Here is a 19,110-nt window from a genome sequence, read left to right on the forward strand (position 1 = left end):
ATTTTAAATAAATAATGTTTTTTTTTTACCAGGTAAGGCCCACTGAGCTATCCAGCTGTTTTTTTTTTTAGAAGTGATCTGACTATCACAAATGATAGCTCAACAAAGTGGGCTTATCGCGTGGAAATTTATACCAACCAAAATCCTCTGCTCGCGTGACGTTTATTCTAAACGTGGAGGGGAAAAACCGAGGACCCAAAGAAAGTCCACGCGACCACTGTGAGAGAGAGGGACACGCAAACTCCTTGGTCCTTTCGGTAAAAGTCACCGTAGTAGGTATAAAATAAAATAAATTAAATCACGACGTTTCGGGCGCAACACAAGCGTCCGTCATCAGGTGGGACAACCACAAAAGTTCTGCCGTGACAAGAGGCGATATATGTCACGGCAGCCCTTTTGCCCACTTCAGCAATTGTTTCGTCGTGATTTAATTTATTTAATTTTTCTACCTACGTGACTTTACCCAAAGAACCAAAGAGTATGGATCCCTGCAGTCACGAAAACTTCAAATCTAGGAACATGCAAACTCCAAATTTACCGGCGTCAGGGTCAGGATCGAACCCAAGACCTCCGGTATACCAGGTGAGGTAGTTAACATCTCGCCACCGTGGCACCCCATAAACATAACCGATTCCATCATGTAGGGGAAACGGACGTTTTTCATTCGCATTCAATGTGATCTAGAGAGCTAAACGCCAAAATAAAGGGCCCTTGAAGGCCCAGAAACCGATCGGAAGAGGTATTCGAGTGTACCAGCTAAACATTGAAGGACGGAGGAGAAACAGCAAAAACCTGAAGCCCTTTCGTCGTGGCTATCAGACGTGGACATTGGCATCTAGCTCCCGAACATATTGCCACCATGGGGAATAATAAAATAGTGGCTGCAATTCAATCACGTGCTTTCATGCGTGTGGTTCTGGGTTCCTGAATATCGTATGTGAAAAAAAGAAACGCTGAGAGGTGTTCGCACCAACATGAGAATGCATGTTTCAGCTTTTGAAACGCCAGGTCAATACGATGTCACGATAAGCAGGAATGCTGAACTGTGGCCTATCGTTGCTTATCTTAAAGTCTATCGACTAATGTGTGCACAGAGCATTGTTACATCGTGATGAAATAATAATATTTACATGATAATATTAACGCTAGTTGTAAAATTGCAGACTGCTTGGATTTCATTTAAAACGGTGCTAGCTGAGCGGATCTAGGAAGCTAAGGTTATGTTCAGGCTGCCACTTGACATAAAGCCACGTGTTGACATACCGAGGAGCACTCAACAAGCTGAAATAGAGGATGCATGGTATCATGGAGAACAAACGGTAATACCCTGAAGAGCGTCAGTAAAATGCACACTAATCCATCGGGACTCAGATAGATGAATGTGCATATTTCATATGGAGTACCCTTGCCAATAACAGCTGCTAACCCGGCAGCATCTTTTGTTTGAAAATCATTGACTCTGCTTGTGAGACCCAGAAGGTGAAAACTGCTCAGAGTTTGCTTGCTTCAATAAATCATGCCGCTGGATAATATTAGTCTGGAAAGCAAATATGTATGGATGTTCAACCTATTTCGCATACCGGGTGAAGAACAACAAACTAAACACTAAAGGCTGATGAACGAAAACATTATTACGTGGAGGCACAGTGGATATTAACATTTGAATTTAGCCATGCTCCAGGGAAAGGCATAGTGAGTTGATATCAGAAAGTTCAGTGGTCTCAACGCTGCAACCCATGAAAAATGCATTATCATGGTTTATTTTAGTGTATTATTGCTGGCATGTATTTTGGCTTGCATTACTTTTTGTGGCTATCAGACAGTAGACAGAATATTACATCTAAACAGAAGCACACTATTGTACTATTTTTTACGTGCACAATAATAATGTACATGTAGCGTTTTCATATAACTTTGCCATGTAACTAATGCCCACCACCTTCAAGGGGTGGTCAGGGCTGACACCACTGACATCCCTGGTTTATAATCTGGGCAGTGACTAAACTGGGTTCTCAAGCGTAGAGAGTTGACTGTCGCAGCCCACTCACCAATAAGAGAGATAAATAAATAAATAAAGACCACAACAACGCCAAAAAGAAGTGGCGTGAAATTTAATTCTGCATTTAATTTTCGTTAAGTTCCGGATATAAAAATGTAAAACGTCGCTTATTGATCGTCATGCGACAGAGACAATTCGCTGGCGGCGGGCAGGGAATTGCTGCCCTCTACCGTGTGGACCAGAGGTCAAATTTAAGTGATCTCAGAGGCAGCTCCGTGATATCAACTTCTGTGGGTCAGTCTCCTACATGAAGGGTTACCACTGCTCTGAGAAGAGTTTCCGAATGGGTGCTTCGTCTCTGGACCTGTAACCGATAAACCAATGTAATAAACAAATAAATACAAATAAATTCAACTCCCCTGTGTCCTTCCATGATTCATGACCATTTTATTCCAGAATAAATTATTTTAGTCTCATTCAAATTATTCTTTGGTTCTTTCGGTAAAGTCACGTAGGAAAAAAAAATGAAAACATTTTATTTTTGTTTTATTTAATGTATTTGAAAAAAAAAGAAATGTTTTATTATTTTTTTTTTACCTACGTGACTTTACCGAAAGAACCAATGAGTATGGATCCTTGCAGTCACGAAAACTTCAAATCTAGAATCTCATTAATGTTGTATGTTTAGTATTCTCTATTTAGCTTCCTTGTCTTCTTCAAGCCATTAGCCTTCAAGGATAACGTTTACATCAAATTTGCATAAATAGAAAATAATGTATTCTAACACACACACACATCTCTGTAAGTATAGCAAGCTTAGGAATACATTTACCCTTAATCAAACCATTACATATGCAATATATATCGTCGTGAAGTAGTTGTTGGCAGCAGTTAAGCGATGTAACATTTATGTAAGTTCATTTATAGATGCATTTATGTCCAACTGCCAGCACGTCATTTATTAACCAAATACAAAATTACAGCTTTTGCATTCTTGCAAGAGTTTTTAGATAAGCATTGCCTTGTGGTGATAATTCTGACTTTTACACGGACTACTTAGCTGCCGAAACATTGAGAATTTAACTGACTATAATTGAAAATAGTCATTAGCATAATTGATTAGACATGGTGTGATGCTTTCAATTTGACAAGAACATATCAAAATTCTGTTATACGCATTAACGAATTACATGATAGACCATACAGGCAAGAGCAGCCATGGACAGTAATTGAGAAACGTTAGCTCATGTACATATAATTGGGTTGAGTGGTGGCGGAGTGGTTAGCGCACTGTGCATACCGGTGTGCTGTACTAGTGTAGTGGCCTTATTGACGACGGAGACTTATTCTTTGGAGGCAACACGTATTTATTACAGACGCTTCAATTACAGTGGCGAATCTGATACTTGAAGAGGTGACGGCCTCTTCACCCGTACTCTATAGAGGGAACGTTCCCCGAGCCTTAGCCCACGCTAGCTCCCTGGTTCCCTCTATCCCGGTCCTCTCTCAGGAGGCTATCTGACCTGGCCCAGCTTCGGCGCAGGTCCCGATCACCAGCCCCACGAGTCCGGCCCTCAGAAGGACATCGGCCCTTGCGGCTCTGGTGTCACACCACTGGCTTGCTTTGCCCGGCCCTCAAAAGGACAGCAGGCCAAAAGAGTTCCAGGGTCTAGTTAGTTGATCTCCTTTCTTCACTGGCTCTTCATCTTGCTTGAGTCGAACTGCCTCTCAGCTCTCCAGGTCCCACCTTTTATACTGTCCCTCACTGAGGGGTGGGGCTGGGAGGGATCACAGCGTCCCCCACAGCCCCCCAGGGTGGTGGCCGTAGCAGATGTGTTTGTGGCCACCGCCCTACAACCGCGTGTCACCCTCCCATAACACCTCTACATCACCCTCCCTCCTGTACAGTCCGCAGCCGTCCCGGCTGCAACAACACTCATCAAAAAAATAAAAAAAACGTTTAACAAGAACCCGAATTTCGTGTGCCTCAATAACAAGAACAGAGCAACAACAACAACAACTTACCCCAACCCACCTGTACAAATAGACACTATACACAATATATATCCCCCCCTCCCCGGCACCGGAACCCACGACGCAACACGACCGACCCGACGCGAAGTTCGTGAGGAGAAGAGAACGCCCGGACAGTGAGCAACCATCCCTCACAAAAAACCGGCGTGATTTAGCCCGAGTCCGACTGGCCGGCCCATTGTACGGGGCAGGGAATGGTGGTTTCGGGGTTGAGGCAGGCAGCCCCTGAGGGCACGGTGTGAGCTGCCTGGTTCCATGTTCATTGTCCGGCTCCGGTGGCTGATGTGTTTTGTCAGCCGTCAATTCCGGTGTGCCTGGAAGTGGAACAGGCAGTGGCGTGTGAGGATCAGGCGACGGTACCACATTCCCCGAGTCGACGGACACATCACATGCTTGGCCCCTAGGACATCCATGGTAGGTATGCGGTGAAATGAACGGTTTCAGTCGTGAGGGGTGAACATACCATAGCCGTTTCCCCCACTTAATCTGAACACATTGTGGCCGTGCCACCTGCACAACCACAACCGGCCCTCTCCATGGCTTCAACAGTTTAGGGGATGTTGCCAACGGTACCTGCGGACAGTGTAGCCAGGCCTTATCGCCAGGCTTCCACTCGTGGGTGTGTGTGCGGCGAGCACGCAACCGCTCGTTCGCCACTTGGCGAGAGCTTGAATGCTGTGCCGCAGCCTCCCGTGCCTGGGCCAATATCAAAAGGTTGAATTAGACATGATCGGCCAACTTGGATTTAGGGTGGGACACCGAAATCCCCAACTGGGCATCCACGGGCGGATCAGCATCCCTGCCGTACATCAGGAAGAAGGGGGAATACCCAGTTGCCGCGTGGGGAGCCATCCTATAGGTGGCAAGAACACCCGGGATTTGGAGGTCCCAATCCACCTGAGACTCGCACACCTGATGGCACAGCATGAACGTGAGCATCCTGTGGAACCGCTCCACCATCCTGTCTGTCTGTGGGTGGTACGGAGAGGTACGAACTTTCTTTATACCCAACAGATCGCACACCTCACGCAGTAGGGAGCTCGAGAAATTTTTTCCCTGATCGGTCAGCAGCCGCTCCGGTGCGCCTTTGTCCAGGACATAGCCCTGGCCAAAGCCCTCGGCGACGGCCGCTGCCGACTGGTTAGCGAGTGGCCAGGCCATGGGCCATCGAGTGAATTATTCGACGTCCACCAGCAGGTACTTATTACCCCTAGGCGTTGCCGGGAATGGCCCCAAAATGTCGAGCGCGACGAACTCATTGACGCGGGAGACCCGAATGGATTGCAACGGTGGACAGGCTGCTTTAGCTGGCGGTTTTCTCTCGGCGCACTGCACACATCCTTTGAGAACAATCGACACATCCTTATCCATGCCCGGCCAGAAGAAGTCAAGGCGGAGCATGGCTCAGGTCTTGTGAAACCCCAAATGCAACAGCCGCTCGTGAGCGGCCAGAATGACCCTACCCCGCAAGGCGGACGGCACGACGATTCTGTAATGGAGGGCTTTTCCATCCCAATTCATAAAGAGACCCTCCCGCATTATCCAAGAATCGACCCCTCTCCGACCGTCCGAAGAGCCGCCAGCCTTACGACGTAGCGTGAGCAGGGATGCATCCCCCATTTGGAGCCCGCCCCAGTCAGCGAGGATCAAATTAAGTAACAAATCCACAAATCTACGCAAAACCTCAGAGACCCATCGTGTTTTTCGACAAGCACGATGGGGGCCCCCCATGGACTGGTGGAAGGGGAAATGATGTCCGCCGACAGCATGTCATTAACAGCCGATTTGACATGCTCCTTCTCGGCGGGGCTTAACCAGAAAGGATTTTGCCAGATGGGGGCGGCATCACCCGTGTCAATATGGTGATGTAGCAAGTCAGTGCAACCGATGTCATATTTGTGGTTGCTAAAAACGTCAGAAAATTCAAGCAACAGGGCGCGCAGTGCAGCAAGTTGCGAACCGGACAGGTCACTATATTCAGAACAAAGTGAATCCAACCACCCCTGATCCTGACTTAGTTCCGGCTGTGGAGTGGGACCATCATGCACATGCCCAATCACCGGTTCTGCCATTGGTGCCGACGATGCGTGAGCGAGCACGGTCCCCTGTGGGACCACAGCCGTCCGAGGACCCGCATTTAGGACCATGACGAAGGGATCCCCATCTGCCCACACTATCGTCTGAGCCACCAACAACTCCAGCCCCTTCACTGCTCCATTCGACGGACCCAAGAGGACCCCATACGGTGCTACTCCTATGCCGAGAGGTTTTCGCAGCCGCAGAGGAACCAACATTTGCGACCCAGGAGGTACGTGTACCGTCTGGGTGGCCATAGCTTGTACAGTTGCAGCGGTTGTGCGTATACCGCTGGGGGAATCCAAAAACGCTCTGCGGCGGCCCAAAGGAAGTTCAATACAGCCCTGATCAATGAGGATCCTAATCGGCATTTTAGCCAAAAAATCCGTTCCCAACAAACATGGGACTGCGAGAGAGGATAATAGTTTAATATCGCCAATACAAATTCTCGCCCGGATTTGACCGATGATCCCCAAGGATTCTCCATTTGCCGCATATTTGAAGAAATTACCCGTATGGATAATTACCCGTATGGGTAATTTCTGACTCCACTATCAGTCCTTCACCCTCTCTCAAGCATCCTTGATGTTAAACTTGACCGACACTCCGCATCGTCTGGAGCATCCAGCCAATGTTTTCCCCTCCACGTGTAGAATCGACGTGCGTTTTCGAGTATTTGGCTGCTATACATTTCCACGTGATGATCCACTTCATTGAGCTGTCAATTTATGGCTTCTGATGAAGAGCTATACAGCTCAGTGGGCCTTACCTGGTGAAATAACAATAGTCAGTTAGTTAATTATTAATCAACCCTTCCCTCTGAAAAATCTGGCACAGCACGTCCCTCAGTCTGCTTGTCGTGCCATGATGACGGACTGTAGCCACCGATCGTCGCTCCTGCCATCTGGAATGCCGTCTCTTTTTTTTTACAAACGTAGAGGCAGCAGAAGCGTGTAACGTCGCGTTCCACCTTCAGGGGGTACCGAGAGATGGCGCGCCTATTGTAGCAACGACTGCACAAAAGACACAGGACGGCGAGGATCGCAACAGGCAAAATGAGTCGTGGCAGGATTCAATAACGCCTGGAGAAGTAAACAAATCAGCTTGCGAGACAAAAACTGAACATCTGAAGAACATGCGTGTTCAGTACAGCTTTGTATGCCTGTGAGGCTTGGAAATTTAAAAAGATTGACAGAAATAAGATGTTGGCAATAAAAATGTATTGCCATAGCAAGGATACTGCTGCATCTAAACTGGACCCCAAAGAGTGACCAACGTAGAATAAAAAAAAATGTTTGCGCACAGAAGAAGACAACCTGATGATGCAGGCAGTGATGAGAAGGAAACTGGCACTATCTGGACACGTGTGTAGGATGGACAAGAACGGGAATATGAAACGTGTGTTGTCCCGAAAAACGGAAAGAAGTGGAAAGAGAGAAAGACGTAACGGAGGATGGCTTGATGACGACATCAGAGATTGGTCACAGAAAGATGTGCGCCCTACTTGAGCATATTGGCACTACAAGACAGAGAGGAAAGTGGAAACAAATGTTTGCAGTGGACACCTTCCGGGGCTATCTGCCCATTGGGATGGTGATGATGATGATGATGATGAGCGGGGTCTCCGTGCCTCTGACTCACACTCGAATTTGAGTCCATTCGAGGAATTGCGTCCTTTACAAAGTGTACGATTATTTTCTGTTAAACTATTAACAGGCATTCACATTGTATAAAGTACAATAATTGTGATTTTAATTAAATATTTTATATTTTTAATAAAAACACACCATAAGACTGATGAATTACAGTAGATGAGGTGGGAAACGCAGGGTTAATAAAATGCACAGTGACCCCATAGTGTTACACTTAAATTGTGTAATTGAATTTACCGGCAAAGCAAGGAATATAAGTGCAATAAAAACTTTCATAATGTCTACAAGGTTTGGCGGTAAAAGGGAATTGTATGCTCTACAGCTCAATTATAAGACTCCATTCTCTTTATTTGAGTCTCTAAGATAAATATAAAGTTAATTAAGATCTTCGCTCAGGGAAACCTGAGGTTTCAGCATCCAATATGTGTAGTGTATAATACGTGGGTAGCTTACTAATGCCCTGTGTATGTCCCGTTATACTCCTCTTCCACTGGCATACACGAGCCATGCCAGCGCGGGGCCATAACAGTGCGCATGCTTTTCCACTGGCTATTTTCCTAGGTGAGCCAGAACCAAAACCGTGACATACGCTGGCCTCACAAGACATCTGAATCTGGCTTGGAACGAAAAGTGGAGAAATCGCTATCCGAGCACATTCCCTTAATAAGCTTTAAATCAAAATTTAAGCTCAAGGTGGTTCAAGAGAAACGACGTCATCCATCAGGGTTGAATTTAGTCGTGAAAAGTCTTAAGTCACCGGTGATGAACCTTATTGGTCACAATTTGATCGATACATTGCAAGGTAGAAATAATATCTTTGTAATCGTGACAATATTGTCCGGTGGTGGAATGTTAACGACAGGAATCTTGGAATAAAACTACATGGCCTCAAACCAAAAACTAACACGGATCAAGGCTGCGGTTGCAGGGATTAACACTCAACCTGTACGGCAAGCCTTTGTCTGCTTTCCAGAATATCAACGATGACCTTTATCTGCAGTATTTACACCTGTCAATTATGTTTGGAGAGGGGCAGCTTTTTTCTCATTAGAGCTTTTATGAAGGTGGCCGGCGGGAATATGTCGTCGGTATATTTCGGCCATTATTTTCTGCGTGAAATAACGCATCGAGAGGAAAACATCGACGGTCCAATCTCATCGGAGGCATCAACTTTGATGTCCGACGTATCGGAACCAAAACGTCGATGTCTAAAATATATCCATGCTCTTTTTTTGTCCATCCCAAGGGTTAACTTCACCCCCCGCCCCACCCACCCACTCTTCCCCCTTCATCTAGTAAACGTGCCAACGTTGAGACAACGTTGGCAACGTTGGCGTATGTGGTTGGAACCGTTGGTACCAACATGTCTGTTTTTTTTTACTCACTCGTGTATATTAATGATCGTGATTAGATATCGTATATCGTGAATGGAGAGGAGCATTGCCTTCCCACTCCCTTCAACTCTCTTTTGTGCAGGGAGAAACTCCAGCTCTCCAACACGTGGATTCGGTTCCTGCCACGCCTTGGTTCTTGCACGATGTCCCGACGTTTCAGTTGCTCCGTGCGCAGACTGCGAGAGATCATCAGACGCTCTCTCAAAGCGACAGCGCAATTGGCTTGGTTTCCACGCGCTGCTTTTTCCGTGCGACTTGCACTGTAACCATCCGCCGTGTGCATCTATCATCGTGTTGTGCACTGTGTCACACAACACATGCGTAATGTGCTATTCAAGGGAAGCTCTGCAGCAGCCGCGCCTGTCACTGAGGTTAATTTCGGGCTATATTGAGCACTGCGTAAGGAGCTGCGAGTTACATGAACGTACGGGCAGTGAGTGTTTACGACAACACAGAATGCAGGATCTTTATTTATACTGGAGGAATGCAATATGCGTACTGTATGTGCAAGATAAAAAAAAACCTTCACCCAAAACATTCTACCAATATTCTTAGTTTTTTCGGTAAAGTCACGTTGAAGAGAAACAACAAAATAACAAAATATATATAAAACAATAAAAAATTCTCACGACGTTTCGACCATAACTCAAACGGTCATCATCAGGTGTGTCGGTTTGCATAGATTTATTTTGAAAACGGCATATTTATTTATTTATATATAAAAAAATAACGTTTGCGTCACGCGCAACGATTGGCAGTTTGCCCAGGACTAGTCCATCTATTTTTTGAAAAGAGGAGGGGGGAGACGAAATTTGTTTTTATGTATGCTGTCTGAAAGCCACTGTAAGCAATAATTCAAATATAACTAATCTTAACAATGAGATTGAAGCGGTGTCACAGGAGTGAGCACGCTGCACTATGAACCCAGCGATGACCTGATGAGTTTGATCCCCAGCTAATATCATTAGCGAGTGATATCTGAAGCTGTCTTGCCTCCTGCCCTTTACCAACCTGCACTGGCCAGTTTGGTGAAGTATGGTCAAACAACCCAAAGGACCGACATGGTACGGAGTAGACCATCATCCAGCAGTGGATTTACAGAGGACTGTGTTTAGCTGTTTAGATTTTACAAAGTATTGTATGAAGGGAAAATAGAGCCTGGTGGAAAAAAATAACTAACATATTCCCCAGATTATAAACTTCAATATTTGTTGTCAGTAACTGTTTAACAAGCATTTTTAAGATATGCCAAAGTTGCACTAAAAGATAAGGGAGCCCGTGACATATAAACTAAAATACACGGTCTACGATTATTTCTACAGTATTTTTACCAGATTACTTTTTAAAACATATTATGTACCGAAATTGTGTTGCATAACCCTCATGATTTACACAGCAATCTAACATTTTTTTCTGCTTCCGCAAGTACATTTATTGCAGTATAAAAGCAATTTCAAAAACGGCACTTGTTTCAATGGAATTGCTGTATTAACAAAACCCATTAAGTGAAATGGTGTATACTCTATATTAAAAAAATATATCTTGGATTTTGATTTTTCAGCCCTTTGTGAATCCACGACTGGATTCCTTTGGAAATCCACCACTTTGCTTTCCTTTCCTATACCTTGCACTCCGAGCGTGTGTTGTATTGTTTGTTTTGCTGTCATAACTTTCTGACCCACCCCGACTGGACATATGTGAAAGAAAAAAAAAGTTCCATATCTCATTGGATTTCTCCTGGAATAAATAACGATCCCGATTCTGGATGCAGAAGGTCCTCACACAATCCTGTACGGTCATGGACGTTGTTTGACCATACTTGACTATTCTGGTCTCATGGGTTGGTGATGAGGGGAGGATGTCCCAGGGAGCGATTCGGATATCATATGATTTGGTACGAGTCATGGCCGGAAATCAAACTCAGGTCAAACCATAAACAGGTCCCTGCAGGGTGGGCTGGTAGGACAAGTCTCTGCGCTGTCTATTGCTGATTTTACACCCAACAGCACGAGATTTCACTTCGTTAAAGTATTGAAAGGGGACGGACGGACGGACACATTAATCTATTGCAGGCTGGTACACTCAGTTTACAACTTCGTTCCTACCAGTATAATAGGGGTTTTCCCCTTATTTTCTGGCAACAAAACTGAACCTTTTTTACAAGGATTCATGTCTGCATTAACCACAATACCTGCAGTCAAAATGCAAACAAAAAACATACTATGATAATATATGCATTGTCCTTGAAACTTTCAGGTCAAACCAATTCGCCAAATACAAAAACTTTTCACATTTTTATAGCGTTTCATTTTTGTGAGCGCTTAACGACGGACCTGCATAGTCTGACAAAAATCGGTGCTGTTCTCTAGACAACTGATAGGTTTCTCTCAAATCAAACAGTGAGTAAAGAAAACAAATATCAAGGAGAAGGCTGCTTAACAAAATAGGAACACGAGACGAGAGAGCATCGACCGTGTGTGGATTGAAAACATAATAACTACACGGCCAGCTATCTAGCATATACACATCTTTCATCATCGCCGGTATTAATAATCTCTGCGCCAGGTCACGCTGATGATGCACCTCCGACAAGTGGCCCACTGCATTTAGCCACGCGTGAAGTGTGCTGTAAATTGAGAGCCCCGTGCAGTTAAGTGGTGGTGGTTGTTGTACTTAAAGGGCCTCTGGATGCTTCCTTAGTTGGGCTTCCCCTCCCATTGGAAACGTGATCAGCTGGCCGAGTGTAAATATCACTGCGCGCTGGGAGCTGGGACCATGCAATATGGTGCAGCCTTGCGATTGCTTGCTCACGTAATCACCATAGCCTCCACAAGAGGGAGCTCTTGAGAGACACTTTTAAAGGGTTGTTTTTTTTTTTGGCCTACTCTTCCACGCTGGTCAGATGTCTTGGAAGAGATGGGAGTTCCCGCTTCTGTGTCCCACTGCACGTGGCCTGCCGATCTAATTTAGTAAACCTGCACTGTTTTTCTTTTCAAATGCCACGTGCAGGGAGGCTCAAGCTGTCGACCATCTGAATTGCAACTTTCAGTGTGTCAACGATTACACCACGGTATCATCCCGGGTTGATTGTAAACAGCACAAACATACAATGTTATTTCGAGACGCAATGGAGAACTGCCTTAATAGATACATACTGAACCACACAATTGTATTGGTGTTACATTGTTCACGTTTCAAGTCGACGTAGCTGCTATGTGTACGCAGGCACTTTAGAAGATGCAATTATTGCACGAATGCGATTTTGGATCCAACAAGTATCTTAATATGCCAGCAGTGACATATCATTAATTCAATTTCGCAGGTGATTAATTAGTTCAATTGAGTTTGTTCAACCAGGTGAGAACACAGGAGACCAGGATGGTCCCAATTGCAAGAGTGGCCCGAGTCACCAACAGGGCAGAGATAAACAATATATCCGCACTAAAACAATTGTTTTGCCTCACGAGGAACAGTAAATATTACAGGCAGAATTCCCTGCCGTGTAATGCCGGCGCGGGCAGATTAACCCTAGAATGACCATCAGCACAAATTACAAAACGAAGCTTCAGAAACATTCCAAAACATATCTAGGGTGAAGAAAATGCGCACGCGTAAACACATTTATATATATGTGCTGTCAAATGCGACTGCAGTTCTCATTTGAAAAATAATCGGCAGCTCGGCATTAAATTGTGATTTAGTTGGGAGAGTAACCAAAGACATTTGTGAAGAAATGGAATTCCAGGTGGTTGTGGCAATACCAGAGAGTGAGTGACAACCAGGTGAGTTTTTATGTCCTCGGTAAAGTGATATTTTAGTGCTGGGATACGCCTGAGATGTTGAGGTCCTTTGGTCCTGGATGAACACTGTGGATATGGTTAGGGACTACATTCTGCGTGTATGCATTTAAGATGAGCATGGCCCCAATGAATCTCCCTCCGAGTTTAAATAAACGATGATATTTAGCCACGGAGTAAAGGTCACGGTGGTGAGTGGGAAGTGGTGGCTCGGCACGTGACTTGTAGTAATCCAGCACTGTGGAGGCGGCAGCGATGGTTGGTGGGATCACACAATGGTTTGTAGTACCCCTTCCCCTGAGGTGCCATACCCTGGCTTGCCAAGAGAAAGCAGTACAGCAAGTGGACTAATCCCCATCTGTTTCCATCTATATGGAGATAGAGTGTTAAATTATTTTAAAAAACTAAACTATAAAATAATTTGTATTTTACCAAGTAAGGGCCACTGAGCTATATAGCTCTTTATCAGAAGCGACCTGGCCACAAATGATAGCTGGATGAAGTGGCTTATTATGTGGGAATTCATAGCAGACAAATACTTTAAACATACATTTATACATGCGGAGAGAAGACCGGAGGACCTGGAGAAAAAGCCAGAAGTCCACGGGGTGAACATGCAAACTCCAAATATACAGGCATCAGGGTCGGGATGGAACGCACGACCTATACAAGGCGATGAAGTTAACATCTCGCCACCGTGGCACCGTTGTTGCCACCCTCGCGTGCATCAGTTTTCTCCGGCTGCTCCGGTTGCCTCCCATGCGTATAAACACTAATCGTTAATTGGCTGAAACAATCTTATTATAAATCAATGCAGCCGCAGGACGCTCCTGAAAAGTGAGAGACAAAATAACAACAACAAAATGTTATAAATTGATTTGCATTTTAATGAGGGAAATAAGTATCTGACCCCCTCTCAATCGGAAAGATTTATGGCTCCCAGGTGTCTTTTATACAGGTAATGAGCTGAGATTAGGAGCACACTCTTAAAGGGAGTGCTCCTATCTCAGCTTGTTACCTGTATAAAAGACACCTGTCCACGGAAGCAATCAATCAATCAGATTCCAAACTTTCCACCATGGCCAAGACCAAAGAGTTCTCCAAGGATGTCAGGGACAAGATTGTAGACCTACACAAGGCTGGAATGGGCTACAAGACCATTGCCAAGCAGCTTGGTGAGAAGGTGACAACAGTTGGTGCGATTATTCGCAATTGGAAGAAACACAAAAGGACTGTCAACCTCCCTCGGCCTGGGGCTCCATGCAAGATCTCACCTCGTGGAGTTGCAATGATCATGAGAACGGTGAGCAATCAGCCCAAAACTACACGGGAGGATCTTGGCAATGATCTCAAGGCAGCTGGGACCATAGTCACCAAGAAAACAATTGGTAACACACTACGCCGTGAAGGACTGAAATCCTGCAGTGCCTGCAAGGTCCCCCTGCTCAAGAAAGCACATATACATGCCCGTCTGAAGTTTCCCAATGAACATCTGAATGATTCAGAGGACAACTGGGTGAAAGTGTTTCGGTCAGATGAGACCAAAATGGAGCTCTTTGGCATCAATTCAACTCGCCGTGTTTGGAGGAGGAGGAGGAGGAGGAATGCTGCCCATGACCCAAAGAACACCATCCACACCGTCAAACATGGAGGTGAAAACATTATGCTTTGGGGGTGTTTTTCTGCTAAGGGGACAGGACAACTTCACCGCATCAAAGGGATGATAGACGGGGCCATGTACCGTCAAATCTTGGGTGAGAACCTCCTTCCCTCAGCCAGGGCATTGAAAATGGGTCGTGGATGGGTATTCCAGCATGACAATGACCCAAAACACACGGCCAAGGCAACGAAGGAGTGGCTCAAGAAGAAGCACATTAAGGTCCTGCAGTCGCCTAGCCAGTCTTCAGAGCTTAATCCCATAGAAAATCTGTGGAGGGAGCTGAAGGTTCGAGTTGCCAAACGTCAGCCTCGAAACATTAATGACTTGGAGAAGATCTGCAAAGAGGAGTGGGACAAAATCCCTCCTGAGATGTGTGCAAACCTGGTGGTCAACTACAAGAAACGTCTGACCTCTGTGATTGCCAATAAGGGTTTTGCCACCAAGTACTAAGTCATGTTTTGCAGAGGGGTCAAATACTTATTTCCCTCATTAAAATGCAAATCAATTTATATCATTTTTGACATGTGTTTTTCTGGATTTTTTGTTGTTAGTCTGTCTCTCACTTTTCAAATAAACCTACCATTAAAATTATAGACTGATCATTTCTTTGTCAGCGGGCAAACGTACAAAATCAGCAGGGGATCACTTTTTTCCTTCACTGTACAACTGCATCTCGGGACACTAACGCACAAAGGGTGCAATTTACATTATTTGGCAGCCTCCTCGCGGATCCAACAAAGCAAGTGGCTGTTCTCCAGCCAGACTGCTCGCTAATGTATCCCCCCCCACCTCCACAAATAATCACGAGCCATGCGCTCGATAGCCCCCACAAGCAACACCGTCCCGATGCCGTCAAGAGCCCGTCAAGGTGGCACACCACACAGCGGCGGCGCTCGCCAAACTAGCCGTTCGGGGCCAGAAGCAGACTATTTTTGGGGTGCTTCACGTGAACACAAACATCAGACGCTGGACAAGGCTACACAGGAGCCATGCAATGCACTTGCAGTGCGTGCAGGTGCTGGGTGGATCGTCACGTCGCAAGATCGCGGGCGGTGGCGGCGGCGGCTTTGGCGAGGCCTTCATCCAGCAGTGGATTGACCGTGGCAGATGACGACGATGACGTTACATGACAAAATTATACCGCGGTTGAATGTATGTGCGTTGAACTTCTTTCGCACCGCACAAAGCCATTCGGAGGTGCGGGGGAAGATAGCAAACTGTCAAATCATTAAGGTAATCGACTATTTACCAATGAATCTGGGGCCCCTTGAGCTTCATGGGGCAGTCAACCTTTGCTTGGTTTTCTGATTCCTAGCACCGCCACTGGTCACGTGGCACGTCCCGTGGGGCAGTGGCCGTCCCCGATGAGCGAGGAGTGTGACAACGCAGCGACTCGTCAACTCATCACTGATTGTTCAGCTCAAGATGCATGCGGTCAAATTGGGCGTGTAAGGATCGACGTTTCCGATGTGCGTGTGTGTATGATGTGTGTCATGGATTCACGTCACCACACCAGACACTTTAACCACAACGTTAAAAGAGAACCGATTCATGCGTGGAGTTGTGACAATTCATTGAATCGGTGAGCGGGGAGGGGAGGGAAGCAGAATCACTCGCACCTCCGATTAGCAGGGCTGGCTACGTACGGTGCGAAAACAGTTCAACATACATATCCTCACGAATTAGGCTCCACCAAACTCTGTGATATGTTCGAATAATACTATTTTTTATATCCCACATATTGTAAAGGTCCTTAGTCTGATTCTTTAAAGTATACATTATTATATTTGTATTGTCATTGCCGTTGAAATAACTGTTTACTTAAGGAAGAAAAATTGATAACGCCACAACTAAAAATAATCCAACGCCTTGAGTTTTCTGGCTGGCTGCTTGCTGGGCTCCTCTCTACCCCAACAAACAGGCCCGGACTGTGATTGGCTGCACTCGCAGCTGGGCACACTCTGTCACTCTACCATACCCAGACTGTGATTGCCTGTGTAGTGGGTTCACAGGACACGGAGACGGTGGATTAGAGGCAGCACTGTTTATTCAAGCTTAACAAGGGTTACACTGGAAGGGGTAATGGCCCCTTCACTCGTATACACGCTGGGACACCCCCTAGGCTATCTAGCCTAATTCCTGTGCCCCCCAGTTCCTCCACTACAGGCACTAGAAGAGGCTATCTGATCTGGCCCTGGTCAAGCACAGATCACGGCACCCCACCAACCAGACTGACCCTTAAAAGGGCTCCGGCTCTGAGGCTCTAGGACCGCACCACCGGCTTACCCTGCCGGCCCTCAAAAGAAAAGCGGTCAGGGAAGTCTCAGGGTCTATCTAGCCGGTCTTCTCTCTTCACTGGTCCTTCATTCTTGACCCCAACACACTGCCCCGAGCTCTCTGACTCCCCGCCCTTCATACCCATACACCACTGAGGGCGGGGCTATAGCGGACGTGGTTGTAGCCACCATGGTGTGATTGCGTGTTACCTTCCCGCAACACCCCTACATAATCCCCTCCTGTACAGTCCACAGCCGTCCCGGCTGCAAGAATATTGAACAATAAACAACGCAACAAAAACCCGAACCGTGTGTGCCTCATAACAACCGAACGCCCCAACAAATAGCCCAACCCACCTATACAAAGATACACTATATACAGCATATACATTCCCCCCCCCCCCCCCCCGAATTCAACCCGAATCACCTGTCAGCGCAGCAAAAGGAGACGTAACAGGTGAGTAGAAACAGTGTGAACAGAACAAGTGCAACAAGAAGGCAACATTACAAACACTGGCGCGTTTTGGCGCGAGTCCGTTTTGCGGCGCCATCGTAGGGGGGGAAACCGGTTGGGCTGGCGGTGGGCACTGTCCATTCAGGTGCGCAACCCTCCGGCATCCCGGGAGGACAATCCCCGTCCCCGCCGGGTGGTGCAGGCAGCTGGGAGGCCATCATTCTCGAGGCACCTGAAGATGGAACAGTTAGTGGCAGATCAGGGGCAGGCGACGAAGTTGCCGTCTGGGAGTCAGCGGGCACGTCACATGCTCAGCCTGTGTAATGTGATGGAGGAACGCGCGGGGGTGTACATACCAGCGACGTTTCCCCCACTGAATGCGAATACACTGTGGCCGCATGACCTGCACAATTTCCACAGGACCCCTCCATGGCCACAAGAATTTCGCCGAGGTTGCCAACGGTACTTGAGGGCAGTGCAGCCCGGCTCTGTCACCCGGTCTCCATGCATGTGTGCTTGACTGGCGCAATCGCAACCTCTCGTTAGCCTGCTGTCGGGAATTAGAGTTTTGGGCGGCTGCCTCTCACGCCTCGGTCAACCTCACTCCAGCGCTGTCCTCCAGACAGTCTCGTCCCCTTCACCTGATGAAGGCCGCTTGTGTTGTGGCCGAAACGTCGTGAGAATATTATTGTGTTATTTTATTTTATCAATTTATTATTTTATTCTCATTCTACGTGACTTTACCGAAAGAACCAAAGAAGATGAACCTCAGGATATTAAATTTGAAATGGTCGGCCAATTTCGATTTTTCGTTTCAGCTGAGCCTCAATAGGTGGATCAACATCGCGACCGTACATCAGGAAGAACGGCGAGAATCCGGTCGCCGCATGAGGAGCCATTCTGTAGGTAGCCAAAACCCCTGGGATCTGAAGGTCCCAATCGGTCTGGGAGTCACACACTTGGTGACACAACATGGACATGAGGGTCCTATGAAGGCGTTCCACCATTTCATCCGTTTGCGGGTGATAGGGGGAAGTACGAATTTTTTTGTACCGAGGAGCGCACACACCTCGTGCAGAAGGACACCAGAGAAGGTCTTCCCTTGGTCAGTCAGCAGCCGTTCGGGAGCACCTTTGTCGAGGACATAGCCCTGGACAAAGGCCTCGGTGATGGCTGCTGCTGACTGGTTGGCGAGGGGCCTTGCCATAGGCCATCGAGTAAAGTATTCTACGCCAACCAGCAGGTACTTATTACCCCTAGGGGTCGCAGGGAAGGGCCCCAATATATCGAGCGCGACGAGTTCATTAACTCGAGAGACCGTAATAGACTGTATCGGCGGACAGGCGCTCCTCGCTGGTGGCTTCCATTGGGCGCACTGAGTGCATGCACCCAGGAGGTCATCCACATCCCTTGCCATGCCCGGCCAGAAGAAATCTAGCTGGAGCATGGCAAGGGTCTTGTGGGTCCCTAGGTGCAAAAGTCGCTCGTGAGCAGCCCACACGGCCTTACCCCGCAGAGCAGAAGGCACCACCAACCTGTGACGGCGGGCATTGCCATCCCAATGCATAAGGAGCCACTGGTGCAGCCCTAACGAATCAACCCCCGTCACCCCCCTCATGGAACCCCCTGCGCGACGACACAACGCGAGGATGGACGCGTCCTCCATCTGGAGGCGCCCCCACTCCGTAACAGACAATCCCAGCAAGGAGTCCTCTCCCCCCTGCTCGATAGGACCCACAGACAAAGGGCCCTCGGTGGCGGCAGCAAG

At 47.0% G+C, this 19,110-nt stretch overlaps 1 long non-coding RNA gene across 1 annotated transcript in view; it reads right to left on the reverse strand.

Annotated features, from left to right (window-relative positions):
* Positions 1-3,342: 3,342 nt before the first annotated feature.
* LOC142929351 (uncharacterized) overlaps positions 3,343-19,110 on the reverse strand; it is a 32,307-nt gene continuing 16,539 nt past the window's right edge. The window contains exon 2 of the long non-coding RNA XR_012945646.1: positions 3,343-4,347. This is a non-coding gene — a long non-coding RNA (uncharacterized LOC142929351). The remainder of the gene's footprint in view (positions 4,348-19,110) is intronic.

The sequence above is a fragment of the Petromyzon marinus genome, chromosome 29, assembly GCF_048934315.1.
Source record: "Petromyzon marinus isolate PM22_M1 ecotype Great Lakes invasive population chromosome 29, UKy_Petmar_22M1.pri1.0, whole genome shotgun sequence".
In the NCBI taxonomy this organism is placed as follows: Eukaryota; Metazoa; Chordata; class Hyperoartia; order Petromyzontiformes; family Petromyzontidae; genus Petromyzon; species Petromyzon marinus.